Below are 15037 nucleotides of genomic sequence, written 5' to 3' on the forward strand. Positions count from 1 at the left end.
CATACATACATATGTTTTCTTTTTTGTTATTGTAGCAGAGTCCCTAGCCGTGGATGGTATTTGTTTTGACTTTGAAATTCCCTGCTTGTTTGATCTGGTTCCTTTCCAATTTAAGATAAAAAAATCAGGAAGGGAAATTCCCATCACATCTGATAGTTTATAAGGTCAAATTTAATTATTGCAATTTGCATTTAAAATTAATGTAACACTTTTAAAGTGAATCAGAGGAAGCCAAAGAGATTATTTGTGCAGACAGCTTTGTAGAAGGAACAAAAATAAAGATGCATGACAATGTCTGTGTACACTTTAATCTGTGGTCTACAGAACATCAGCATGGATAAAACTGGCACAATTCCATTCAAGTAATAAAACTACAGCGAATTATGCCAGCTAGCAGTCAGTCCTTATATATATATTTAAATTTTACATAAATTTAATATTTATGTTATATCTATATATGGATAATGTGTGTGAGTTCGGTTGACAATTGAGATACTTAAAGGTTAAAATATATATGTAAATGAATGTATATAAAGACTAGGAATGTTGCTGTTTATCTAAAATTTTCACACCAAGCTACATCTGAAGAAAGCAAAAAAAATCCCCCCGGGGTTTTAACAACTAAGAGTAGATAGTATTAAAACAAGGGCTATCTATTAATAAATTATCTACCCAATGGATAAGCCTTGCAGCATTTTCTTTTTGTGAATTCTCAGTGGACTTCAGATTTCTATCAGCAGACATCCAATTTACATGTGAATCATGATTTCATCATATCATATCCTGTCATTCCACTAGGAATAATTTCCTGTCATTCCACTGTGAATCATTTCAGGAAAGTACAGATGACTTAATAATTTACAATTAAATAGTTCATGTCATGCTGGAGCAAACCATGTGAAAAGAATCAGTGTATTTGCCACACAAATGCAAATACCTCTGGGAGATGCAGGGTGAAGAAGAGAAAAGAAGGGAAGAGGAAGAAGAGAAGAAAAGGCCATGATTTAATGATGGACGGGAGAATGGCAGCATGTAGCAGGACAGTGGAGTAGGAACCCAGTTTTAATAGAAGTCAGAGAGGTAGATGTAAATGAGGATGTTAAGTAGATTGGAGAGAAGGCAGCCCAAATATCTCTTTGATAGGAAGGGTGATGTAAACCTTTCCTGTTCTGCTGAACACAGGAGAACACTTAGCAACCTCAAGGGACAAGCTATAGGCCTTCTCACTGAACAATTTACTAAATGAATATCACTTGTCTTCCCCCCAGTCCCTTCTCCTTCACATACCCACCCCCATTATTTAATTTTTTTCTTTTTAATAGGCTTTGAATTTCAGCATTTTGTTAGAAGTTCAACATTATTTGTCAGCAGCTTTGAGAGGTTCTACATATGGCTTTGTGCTAATCTGTTCACTTTGGCTGTGCCTTTTATCTTATTTGTGATGTGTGGCCAGCTCCACTGCATTCCCCCCCGCCTAGAAGAGAAAGGAGAGGAAATATATTCTTGTGGTCTTTGATACAGTACTATTAGTTTTCTTTTCTGGATGGGATTCATCTTCTTTAGCTTTAGACAGTTACAATACAGATGTCTCCGTCTGAGATACTCATCACTGTCTCATTTTATGGTCTATGGAAAAAAGAAAGTGCTTTAAAAGGAGACTCTTCTGTCATACATTAAACACTTTTATTCAGGATGAGATAAATTTCACTCGAAAACTGCCTATTTCATAGAATCATAGCATCATGGGATGGTTTGGTTAAAAAGGACCCTAAAGATCATCCAGTGCCACCCCCTGCCATGGGCAGGGACACCTTCCACTACACCAGGTTGCTCCAAGCCCCATCCAGCCTGGCCTTGGACACCTCCAGGGATGAGGTAGCTACAGGTTCTTTGAGTAACTCATGACAGTATCTCACTACCCTCATGGTAAAAAAATTTGTTTTTAACCTAAATGTACATTTTCCTTCTATAAATTTGTCTCTATAATTTTGATGGGTTTTCGTTTGTTTTTGGTTGGGGCTCTAAGAAAACAAAACAAAACAAAACAACAACCTATGATAACAGCCCAGATGGAAACATCTACAGGCTGGATGTTCAAAAAGTAGGTGAAATTAATACAATATTCCAATTCATCTTATTTTGGTAATAATATAAGAGGATATAACAGATAACAGGAGGGATGCTGGAAAGGGTTTTTGAGCACAAAGATGAATATACCTCTACAAAGCAAAGTAAACAGACAAAAGATGACCCTCTAACCAAGATCCAAAATAAAATCACTTACCTACTAGACAAACATCCCTTGGGAAAACATTCTACCGGGGTGAGTCATCATGAAGAAGGGCAAAACTTGGAACACAAAGGCAGAGGAAGACAGATAGAAAAAATTAGTCTTTTGATGGCATTTAATAGTCAGGGTAAATTATTTCCTTTTATTGCATTAATTTACTTATATACCACAAGGGCAAGACAAAAGGTGTCATACATCACTACAGCCATGCTTTAAACTTGCTCTTTAAAAATGCTTTTGGTGTAAAAGAAGAAATAGTTAAGAGTTGATGAAAAATGCAATGTTTCACTAGGATAATCTTTACTGTAAGATTTGTCTCCAGCCTGTAAGGAAACTTGAGCAATCTTATGTATAAACTCTCAATCAATTTTAAGAGCAGAAATCATATGAAAAAGGGGTGCCTGGTTAGATACTTTTCTGAATGCAGGGTACATTGGATAGTGGAAAGGTAAATTAACTACCAAGGGAGTTAACTTCCAGTTACTCCATGTAATGCCTGAAAATGGTCAAACAAGTTACATCGATAAAAGACCTCACATATTCAGTGGAATTTATACCAAAGACCACTGTAATTTACAAATAGAAATTAATTTTCATTATGTCACCCTGAGACATAATTGATAAAAGCAATTTCATGTGTGGGTGGACTCGTAGCCCCAAACAAAATAAATAAGAACAAAATAAAATCCCTGGCTTTCATGGCTGTATTTCAGAAGAGTACATACAGTGAATCCAAGTTACATTCTGTAAGTCTTTCATCTAGCTTCCCTCCAGAGAGTGAGATTGAAAATGTAATGATAGAAACTGTCTTTATAAGAGTAACACTGTGGTTATAGAAGCCCTCCAGGACTGGGAAAGCTATGTTCAATTCCTCCCTGCAGGAATTTAATCTATTTTCCCTCCTTACATCCAAGGAATCTTGAAAATTTTTTGTGCTAAATAACAAAGCTTCAACAGGGCACCAGGAACATGCAACTGCCCTCCTTAATTCATAATAAGGAAGTATTCAATATGTTGTTTTGCAATAATATGCTATTTTGCAAATAATTTTTGTTTTATAGGCATGAATTAAAGATTAATTAATTGGACTCAAGGAAAAATAATAAAACTCAGCGAATGGGTATATCCTTGAATGTCCAGCTAGAAATAGACTCTAGTTCTTACTCTTGATTCTTTATCTCATCCAGCTGATAAAACCCCCCCTCTCATTCTGTTTATTTTCACGCTCACCCAGGAAGATGGAGATGACATTTGAAATATTACAAGAAAAAAAGGAAACTAAAATAGGGCCACCCATTTTTTTAAGCCTTTCTTGAATCACCAAAATTTCATATGAATGTCACAAAAGGATATCTAATGCCTGAAAAAAAAAAAAAAAAAAGAAAAAGAAAAGTAAAAAAAAAGTGGTTGTAAATAAATATGTTCCAGAGAAAGATAATGTCTCAAAGGTGTATCCTTGTCTTTCATGCTTCTCAACCAAGCATGTAGGATGCTTTTGGTATGAAGCAGATCCAAATGCACTGTGCAGGGATCCTGGGTAGCTGACACGGGATTCCAGCTTTTACTGTTGCTGTAGGATCTACCTACAAGACCTGCAGGCCCTTTGATGCTTCTTGCCCTGACAGTTTTGCAGGCTTACTGCCAAAGCATCTTCCCTGTGCTTGTACATTCATTTTTTACCACACAGTGAGGGGGAAGTGTATTTGAAAAGGCAAATGTGAATTACAGGAAACAAACTAAAATGTCCAGCATGACACATTAGAAACTTCTGCCTCAGGTTCAGCCTCGTTACTGCCTTTTCTGTGGTACGGGATCTCTTTCTGATGTATCTGTATCACCAAGGGTTATTCTCAACAACTCTGGCTGGAATGCTAAATCATGGCCACCACACACAGGCTGGGTAATTGTATTTCCTTCTCTTGGCAAAGTCTTGGGCGTGCTATTTGTCTTAGAAAATATTAGTATTAATTATTAGTAGTATTTCACATCACTGTCCATTTCCTCATTAAGGGGTGAAATACTTAAGTGCATGTACCTACATTAATTTTCATTAATGATGCCAATTAGCAAGCGGTTATAAACTTTTAATAACATTGTAGTTATATAAATCCTTATTTGGTTTATTTTTTATCAGCTGCATAACCTGCTAAATTACTGAATTTTGCTGCTGTGGATTTGTCACTTCTGCCACAAGTTCATTAAACAATGTTTAGGGTTTTAGGCAATTTTCTCCCAAAATAAAAAAAAATAAACTGCAAATATTTGGGTAGAGGAGAGGAAATAAAAAGATTTGATTCTCCTTCATTTTGGAAGGTAGGGAGAGATGGGAGTGGTTTTTCTGCTCAACACCCAAAATACTCTTGAGTAGGACAGAATTCTTCAGTGACTTCAAATACAGTGAATTGTTTCACTTTTTGTATTTTTCTTTATATACTGGTTTAATGATGTGGAAAACAAAGCACAAAAAGAATAACAAAAAATAAAAATGTTGTTGTGAAACCAAGAACTTTGATTCCTTGGGTGATATTATGCTGCAAAACCTTGTGTGTCTCCTGTTCTCCTGCATGCTCTGGGCTTCCCCCCTCAACCTCCAGCTGTCACTTTGCAAAGGTGCTGGTCTTCAGTGGCTCCTGGGCTGCATCTTTCAGGCTCTTGCAGATGTCAGACACTACAATGTTGCTAAATGGATTTAGACATCTCTGTTCTGGTCTCTACTGTGGTGAAGTGAAACATTTCAGTTCCCTCAATAAAACAACATATTGTGGATTTCTTTGAGAATCGTCATTTTCTGCTCAGATGTCTGTTTTCAGCTAACTGAAATATGCCAGTTTTGGAGGGGTTGGTGGGGAGTTTATCCCTGAGTTTTCATCCAGGTCTAGCTGTGAAAATAAAGGGTTACCCTGGAACGCCTCATTTCAGGCTTCTTGTTTAAATATTTTATTTGTATCTGAAATTTACCAAGCTGATGACACAGAGGAGAATGGATCATAAATTTTTTTTTCACTGTTGTTATAGCTTAACATCTATTAACCACAATAATTTTACCAATGTTTTTCTACAAAAACCAAACCCAGCAACAATTATTTTTCAGTTAAAAATTCAGAGCAACAAGAATAAAATAACTCACAGAAATGAAGTAAAAGGTTCTGTAGAAAGCATTCAAGACCACAACTTGTGTTCAACAAATACAGAAAACAGCTCTGCTTTATTGGACAGAAACTGAGGCAATAGGTTAGTAAGTAAGCAGAAAAATTCATGCCAGAATAAGTGTGGAGAGACTTCTGGAAACATGCATTAAATTATGGATGTTCCCTAAAACTTCTCACACTGCACTGCCATATCCATGTGAATGTTACAGCCTAATCCTCTCACCACAGAAGGAGCACAAAGACATAATGTTGCCATTATTTTTAAACAAGACCACATTTTGTCCATTACCTAGGTTTCCTCCTTTCCCCATCATATAATTCCCTCATGTAAGCTTTTCATCCTGCCACCTTCAGCTGAACAAGCTAATAATCAAAATTATTCAACTATTGACACTGTTCTCCATCTACTCAGGTTATTTAACACCTGTAATATGCTTCACCTGGTAGCACTGTAACATCCTTGTTTGTTAATGGAACAAATATCAGCTCCCAAACGCCCCTGGCTTGGCAGAGGGAAATGGTGCTATCACAATTAGCATGAATCAGTGCATCCAGCACTGTTCCATGTGCCTCGTTTTAACCCAATAGTAATTTTAATAATAGGGTTATTATGGCTGCCTCAAGCAACTGGAGAAATCCCAGAGTTAGTGCCAGTTGAGCTGATGTATCCACTCAGAAGGGTGAAAAGCCACAGACAAGCACTGGTTTATGCCCCCGAAGCAGGGGAGCTTCATTAGTAAAGGTTTCCATCAGGTAGAAGGACCCACAGATGTGGCCACGGCGTGTCCAGCTCCAAAGGCCACACTGCTCATACTGCCAAGTAAAGCCTCTGCTCCCTTAGACATTTGCAGTTACATTTCTGATCAAATGTTCATTCCTCTGCACACATCTTGCAGAAACAAAGGTTTTAAGGGAGGCATGAGACGGGGAGCCTCATCACCTCATGCTCTTTCCATGGCAGAGGGAGAGAGAGAGACAGTGCAGTTTGCAGAGGCTGAGTCAAATCTTTAATGGAGCACATTGTCCCAGCGATGTTGAAGTGACCTTGTCTCTTCCTCTTTATGACTGCAGACGAAGCCTGAGATGATCATGAGCATAAACTCAAGGTCTAAATTGGTGGAAATTAGATGAGGGGTTTTTTTTAATTTTTAACTGTCATTAAATGCAATAATGACTGAAAGAGCTGCTAGCTCTCAGACTGCTGTTGGTTTCTTCTATGCGACCAGGATCTTTTTATTTGCTTGCATTTAGTTGCAGGTCACCTGGCTTTAATTCAAGCTGGGTAGTTTAATATTCAATGGAAGAACATGTAAGATGCCTTTTCCTGCACTTTCACATCCTGCACCAGGTCACTGCTTGTTTGTTTACCTCCTTGGGAACTTTATGCATGTTTTTTAAGCACCATCAATTACCATTCACAAAACAACTAGCACATAATTGTGCATATTTTCAGATCAAGGCACAAATGCTTGTGCCAGTACCTGTTAGATTTGATTGGACAAGGTCACACAGAAGAACATTAAGAAATGGAGACAGAGATGTCAAAGCATTTCCAACGACAACAGCAACCACCCCGCTCGTATCAACAGGGGGGAAATGGAAGCATAAACCAAATTGCATCCAAATGATTGCAATTGGAGCACATGTGTTACGGGAAAGGTTTGAAGTTAGCACATGTGCTGATATAGCAATATGACGATGAAGGGGAAAAAAATTCCAGCATTCAGTGTCTTTGCAGCACAGATGGTTGGGTTTGCTTTGCTGGCCTAGTTGCTCATTAAAATGAATCAGATGAATCTGGCTATCCCAAACTGTTAGTATATGTCTCTGCCTTATTATTCTGTGCTTTGCAACAATGATGATACTATTCTTCCCATGGGCCAAATAATGCTTCAGTGTGGATCACACAATACACTGGTGGTGGGCTGTCAATGTCTTAACCAACAATCCACTCTGCAGTGAAATCTAGGAAAGGCTACAAAGCACCAACTGGGTCATATCTGGGCGAATCGTGTTTTACAAAATCACTCAGTAGGTACTACACAGACTGTAAGCAACTATGTGTGATTAATTACAGCATCACAAATGACACCCACTTTTGGGAACTTACTTGCCTTTAATGTTTGGACAGTACTGAGTGGTAACCTAACAGAGTATTTTTTATTTTTATGTTCTTTTTCCTTTTTAATATGGAAAAGTATCTGTATAATGCAAAGAACACCACAGCTTTCGTCTTTTTCTTTTCTTTTTTTAAATTATTTTTCTCTTTTTTTTCTCTTTTTTTTCCTCTTTTCTTTTTCTCTTTTCTTTTCTTTTTTTTTTTCCCTTCTGGAGAATTAATAACAGTTATGAAGAGTGGGGTGATATATGGTCCCTCTACACAGTCATAAAGTGTAAACTTCCAACATGAGATGCCTGTGGGGAGGGTAGGTTTTCCTTCAGCCTCACAAGTCCCACTGATGTTAATAAAGGAGGCATGTCTACAATACCCCTCGCTGAATAATTTACATCTGCACAGACAGAAAGTCAGAAGGCAAAGCTGGAGACACATCAGAAAGCTGGCTTTAAATCAAGTCAAATTTTGCCTGTGTTTGTGGGTGGTTTATTATTATAAAAGGAAATCAATGCAAATTGAAATTAAAGCTGTCCGCTCAGCTTGAGGGTTTCAGGATGGGGTTTAATGGGAGGGGTAGGAAAATAATATGTATGAGGCATGGCTGAAAGATAAAGAGAGGTTTAAGGAGGGAAAAGAAATGCAAAGGTTAAATGAACAACAAAGAGTAATGTGAACTACAAAACAAAGTTAAAGTAGTTCTTTTGGAACCTCTTTCACAAATACATTATTTTGTTAGTCAACAAAGTAGAAAAAAAAAAAACAGTCAGTTTGTTCAAAATAATGGAGATTTGAGAATAAAGAATTATTTTGGGTTAGTGGCAGTGTTTTAGACCTACATTTAGTACCAAGCCTTCAAAACAATCCAGATGCCAAGACATAGACTGCCAGGGACATCATTAAGAATAAATTTTATGAGATTATGTTCCTAGAGGCACAAAGCAGAAGAGGCCCATAATATGATGGTACCTTAACCAGCCCTGGGTGGACCAGCTGAGGTGCAGAAAACATATAATTCTGTTAGTGCAGCCAATTCTTACTGCTCTGAAGATGTACTTTCACTGAATACTCAGCATCAGCATTCTCCCCAAACCTGAACTAATTTCCTGTGGGTGACTTAAAGTCACTATGAAGAGCTCTAGAAATTAATTTAAGTCAGTGAGTAACGAAGGTCCAGATACCCATAAGGGATTAAGTGTTGGATCCCCTCCGCCTTTCTGGATAGGGAGGAACGGTTTCCTCCCTGTGGAAGTTCAGCAATGGAAGTTCAATCCATGGGTGAAACCTGCAGCTTCTCAAAGGACATAGGAATCTATCCTCACAAAATAGTTCCCTCTCAGAGTCTAAGCAAATACAGATCAAGAGCACTCGTGAGAATCACTGTACCACAGAATCACAGGATGAGTCAGGCTGGAAGGGACCACAGTGGGGTCATCTGGTCCAACCTTCCTACTCAAACAGGGCCATCCCAGAGCACAGGGCACAGGATTGTGTCCAGAGGGCTCTGGAATATCCCCAGTGAGGGAGACTCCACACCCTCTCTGGACAATCTGTTCAGGGCTCAGTCACTGCCCAGGACAGAAGTTCTGCCTCATGTCCAGGTGGAACTTCCTGGGATCAATCCCTGCCCATTCCTCTGGTGCCATTGCTGGGCCCCTGGAGCAGAGCCTGGGCCCTGCTCTGAGCCCTCCCTGCAGACAGGGACACACAGGGATGGGCTGTGTCTCTGCAAGCTTTGTCCCCTCTCAAAGCTGAGCAGCCCCAGCCCCCTCAGCCTCTTGTCATCAGGGAGATGCTCCAGGTCCTTCATCATCTTTGTTGCCCTCTGGATCCACACCAGGAGCTCCATGTCTCTCATTCTGAGGAGCCCAGACCTGGACACAGCACTCCAGATGTGCTTTACCAAGGCTGAGCAGAGGGGCAGGATCACTCCCTGACCTGCTGGCAGCCAGGATCCCATTGTTCTTCTTGGTCCCCAGAGCACTGCTGGCTCAAGGACAGCCTGTTGTCCACCAGGATCCCCAGTCCTTCCTCCTCAGAGCTGCCCCAGCAGGTCACCCCCAGCCTGTGCTGGTGCCTGGGGTTGTTCCTGCCCAGGTGCAGGACCCTGCATTTGCTCTGGTGAATTTCAGCAGGTTCTTCTCTGCCCACCTCTCCAGCCTGTCCAGGTCCTTCTGAGGGGCTGCACAACCCTCTGGGATGTGCAGACTCAGGGGAAACCAAGCTTTTAGCTGCATAAATCAGCTGAGTATTCACATGAGTTTCATCATAGCTTCATAGAATCATAGTATGTTTTGAGCTGGATTTCTCATTTCAATCCCTGACCGTGGACAGGGACACCTTCCACTAGCCCAGGTTGCTCACATTAGTCCTATTTACTGGGTTGGACCCCTTTCATCCAACTGAGGAGACTCAGTGTTCCAACAGGCTTATTGTTTGACCCATCTTATATGCCTGTCTTTAAACAAGACAAAACATTCTCCGCATCTTTTTTTTTTTCTTTTTTTTCTTTTTTTTTTTTTTCCTGCCTGTAGAAAGAGCTTTGGATAAATAACTTAGTTTTGAACACCAAAGCTCCAAACATTTTTGTTGAATATTGAGGTCCTGCTGCTGCTAAGCCACTCCATCAATGCAGAGCTTAGTTACATTTGGGAGTCAGGGACTTTGTGTCGTTGTACCTTACTTTTCCTGGGTGCTGCTGTGTCCACTGAGCTAATGGCAAAGCTGCCTGGTAAATACCTAGCCCCTTCCAGGCGGGTTTTTGGGACACTGCTGGAGCAGTATTCTTACAGACTAGCCCACATCATCCTAGAACATGTTGTTTGTTCTGCATCCCTCACTCCAGGACTGGCTCTGGTGCTGTTACAAACACATCTGTGACAAGGACAGCTCCTCTGAGATCTTGTTTCCACTGTTCTGTCTGTCCCTATTATCCATCCTTCTCTAACAACCCTCTTTAAAAGTTTCCATGGTCTGTAATTTCGTCATGACTAAGGGTGAGCTCTATTACTTCTGTTCTCATTCCACATTAAGAAGTAAGAAAAAAGGGTCTTAATCCAAATTGAAGTGACCACTGTGTTGCAAAGCTGACACATCCCACATAGCTCTTCTCTGTTCAGCAGAATCATCTCTTTCCCAGTTCAGTAAGTCACAATGTGATGCTTTTTTCTTTTACTTCTCTTTTTTAAATACATTCCCCCTAAGATACCAAGCTTGGTGATAGTTTAGTTGGAAAACGCACCATCTGAACAGATGGAGGAAAAATCTTTCACAGAAAATATATGCCTATTTCTTTAACTGATGTTTAAGATGTTTTTCACTAGGTAGGAACCTGCTGAATATTTAAAAAGGTTATTGTTCTGCCATTATCACTACACCACTGTGAAATTACAGAGTGATTTTGAATGAAACAAAATGAACTTCACAGAAGTGTTGGGTGGATGTTTATGATAGCAAATTGTCTGACTGCTCTTAAACCAGCTGCTTTCAATAGGAAGTAGGCTGTCTTTCCTCAATGCACTCCTCTTTGGTTCAGAGCCAAGAACCAGGAAAAAAGAAAGAAGTTTGCAATAAATGCAGGAAAATGGGGAGGGGAAACTGAAGTTAAAAGGAAATTAAAATATTGTTTCACTGTACCTCCTTATTTCACTGTTTAGTTTGATGTTGGTGTCACATAAACATGTTTGTTTTCTGAGAGGAGTAAGAAAGAAATCTATGGTAAGGAATTTATATGTATTCTAAGTGTAATTTGTTTTATTTACAAGCCTGGCATAAAGTGGTCAAACAGCAGGCAAGATAATCTATTCTTCTTGGAATCTTAGCCCAGTGTTAAGTTCCTAGGAAGCAATTTAAAATTCATAGGTAAATCTAAGCAAGAGCACAAGAAGTAGAGCAATCTTTCCTTATGTTTTTATTTCTTCTTGCTCCTTGACGTCCCTCTGTGATAGCTCTCCATAATTCTATTCTGACATTATTAGCATCTTTTCCACAGGATCACACTTATTGTCAATCAAGTTCAGGAATTTTGAAGTTTAGGTACTTTCAGTATCGATAACTTGTGAGCTAATCCTTCTAGATTGCCTCTACAGTTCGTGGAGAAAAATAACTGCTTGTAAGAGCAGTCTGTCTCAATGTATTTATTTGTCAGGATGGGGGGGGCTGAGTGAACAGGATGCAGCTTTGACAAAAAATAGCTGGGAATTCTGAGGGCCAAGAGGGTGAGCAGGAGTCACCGGTGTTCCTGTGCAGGAAGGTGGCCAGCGTCACTCTGAGCTGTGTGAGCAGGAGATGATCAGGGGGACAGAACTTGTGAGACATAAGGAGAAGGTGGAAGTTTCACTTTAAGAGGAGAATAAACTGGATCTTACTGCTGTCTGCAGCAACCTGAATGTAGGGAAGCTGGAATCACTGGTGCAAGTTAGAGGTGGGAAATTTTGGCTACATATTTGGAAAAAAATCTAGATGGTGATGAGGGTGGTCAAGCACTTTAGCAGGTTGTCCAGGTGAAATCTCCTTTTTTGGGGGTATTCAGTGCTTGACTGTGCAATGCACTGAGGAAGCTCATCTAATTGGTTGTGCTTTGAGAGGTGGCTTGGATTAAAGGCTTCCAGAAGTCCCTTCCAGCACCTCTGAATCTATGATTTGTGCCCCACAAGTTTGTGTGGACTTTGTAATTATGAAGAAAGCCAAAGGGCCATAAAGAAAATTACTCACTCCCATGTAAACCTTTCTGTTTGATGACCTCCTCCACTGTCATACCTTCATAGACAAAATTAATCTCTCTTTTGTCTCTACATTTACTGGTTTGCTCTCTAACCATCTGCTAGAGTACAGGATGATAGTACTAGTGCATCTATACCATGGCAGGCTTCTCTGGTACTGGTTCTTGTATTTGGCAGTCAAACTAAGCTGTCATAACAAGACTACAAATAGAGATGCCCTATGGTGGCTGAGATGTAACCATTTTTCTTTGGCCAAGCAAGAAAGAACCAAAATACTTAAGGAAACAATTATTTTTATCTGATAAGGCCTCAAACCCCAAGAAAGAACACACATCTGTGTGGAAAGAAACAATTCAGTCTCTCACTGTTCCAGTGATAGAGAGATGAGGCTACAACCAATTAGGTGATTCCAATTTTACTTTATAAGGTTTGCCTCCTTTTTCTTTCTCAGCTTTTCTTATTGAAGTGAAACAAATTAAATTAATGAAGTTTCAGGGAGACAGCTCTGATTCAGGGGCATACTTATCTGCAAAATAATTTTCCAGTGAGTGTAATAGCAATCCCTAAACTGAAAATATCTGCAATAAAAATCCTGTCAGCTGTCAGGAATAGATTAGAATAGTTTGACTTGGCTACCAAAACCCCCAGGAATTGTTGTGCTGGACTGTCACCATTGGGTCTATGTCCCAAAATCTCATTGTTTTCAGTGTGTCAACCACAGGAGGTCAGAGAACAGTAGTCAGACAGGAAGGAGGAAAATGGGTTTTACATGTGGAGTTACTGAGATACACTGGAATCTCCAGCCTGAAAAATTCCAGTTGAGGGAAGCTAGTACAGAGGTCTGTAAAGCTGTGGCATGGAGAAGCAAGAGTGGGAAGACTTCTACTGTAGTTTATAATGCAAGAATTATGGGTGTCAAAAAAGGCTGTCAGAAGGTGGTTTTTTTAAGAAACAAGAGGGATTTCATCTTTGCACAACGCGTATTTAAAGTGCCATGGGACGCTGAGGGTACTACAGGCTGATACCACCTCAAGGGGAGACTGGGCTTCACAAATGCAAAAAAAAAAATCTGTCTATTAAATACAAATATCTATCTCAAAGAATTTCAGGCACTGAAGTTTCTCAGTTTCTTACAGAGTTTGATTCATTGAGGAAAGTCTCTACCTTGTCTTGTAGCCCATCCCTGGGTTTCTGGTTTCCAGTAATTGTTGGTGACAATGGCCAGGTGGACTAGAATGATTATTCACATGTCTATTAAAAGGATCTTCAAAGAGAATACAAAAAGCTTCTGAAATTCCAGTATTTGCCTCAGAGACAAACTGATGTGGGACAGATCTTTGCCTTCATTTTTTGAGATTTGGTGTCACCTTGGAACACAGCCGCAGTTTTGAAAATTGATAATTTCAGTTATTTCAATATTAGACAACAGTGAGAAATATTTTCTTGAAAAGATATAACAATATAACAATCTCTTTCATTTTCTGGCTGCCATGGTTTCTTGCCATTCATTAAAATTATTATAATGAATAATCATATTGGGAAATTACCATTAATAACAGAAAATATTTACACATCAATCTTTAATCAATTCTTTACATAAATGATAAAAAAAGACTTCATTCTGTTGATTGTGGAAAGAAAGTCAATACTATATCATCATCCTGCTGGGACCCAAAACACAGGATGAAAAAAAATCCCTAAAATTAAACTTATAAATCCATATTTAGACGCCTGTGTGTATACCCTGAAGTTTGTCAGCAGCTCAGAGGTTCCCCGTGGAGCTGGCAATAGAATTCTGGAAATAGTTACAATACAGTTTGAGGTTTGAGTGGGCTACTCCTTTTCTGAGCTGACTTGACTATTTCCACAGCCAGTTTCGTGCATAGCTCTACCACAACAGATGCCCTGAAGCTTATACCTATCTACAAGACTGCTAGTTAATTTTCTTCGGGAGAAATATTTTGAGGAAAATTCACTGACACCTGCACTCCACTTATGTCATTTTATCTTCCATTTCATTGTTATTTTATTATTTGGTTTTTTTGTAATTTTAAGGTCAGATTCTGTACTGGGAGCATGTTGAGACACTGGAACAGGTTGCCCAGAAAAGCTGAATGTCCCATCCCTGGAATTGCTCAGGTCCAGGCTGGACAGGGCTTGGAGCAATCTGGGAGAGTGGAAGGTGTCCCCTCCCATTACAGGGTTTGGAACTAAATGATCTTTAAAATCCCTTCCAGCCCAAACCTTTCTGTGATCCTGCAATTCAGCATCCATGGATTTTATCATTTTAAAGGAAGTCTGTTTTTTTTCAGTGTTCCCCTAGACCCTGCTGTTACTTATGGCTATTGGGAGAATCATCAAAGATGTGAAACATTTCTTTCTTTCTGGGGTTTAGTATATATAAAGGAAAAAATATTAAACTGTAGATCATATGTCTGTGTTAGACACCTTAGGCTCCCTTTGCTGTCAGTTTGGGAGCAGTCAGGCTAGGGCACAGTCCACCTCATCGTCTCTGGATACTGAAAATGGATCTAATTAATCATTCTTTTCAAATGCCCACTCCTCCCCATTGACTTTATTAGACATCACAACTCAGTGTAGCATACTGAAACTGTGTGAGTTTAATCCCTTGCCACTTTGCTCAGAATGAAACAACTTCACTTTGAAAACCTAATATTTAATTTATTCTCTGGATTTTTTTATGTGGTGTTACCACTGGAAGAATAAGCATAAATATTGAGTATCAAAACAATCCCAAACTGTA

The sequence above is a fragment of the Coloeus monedula genome (assembly GCF_965178545.1).
Source record: "Coloeus monedula genome assembly, chromosome: Z".
NCBI lineage: Eukaryota > Metazoa > Chordata > Aves > Passeriformes > Corvidae > Coloeus > Coloeus monedula.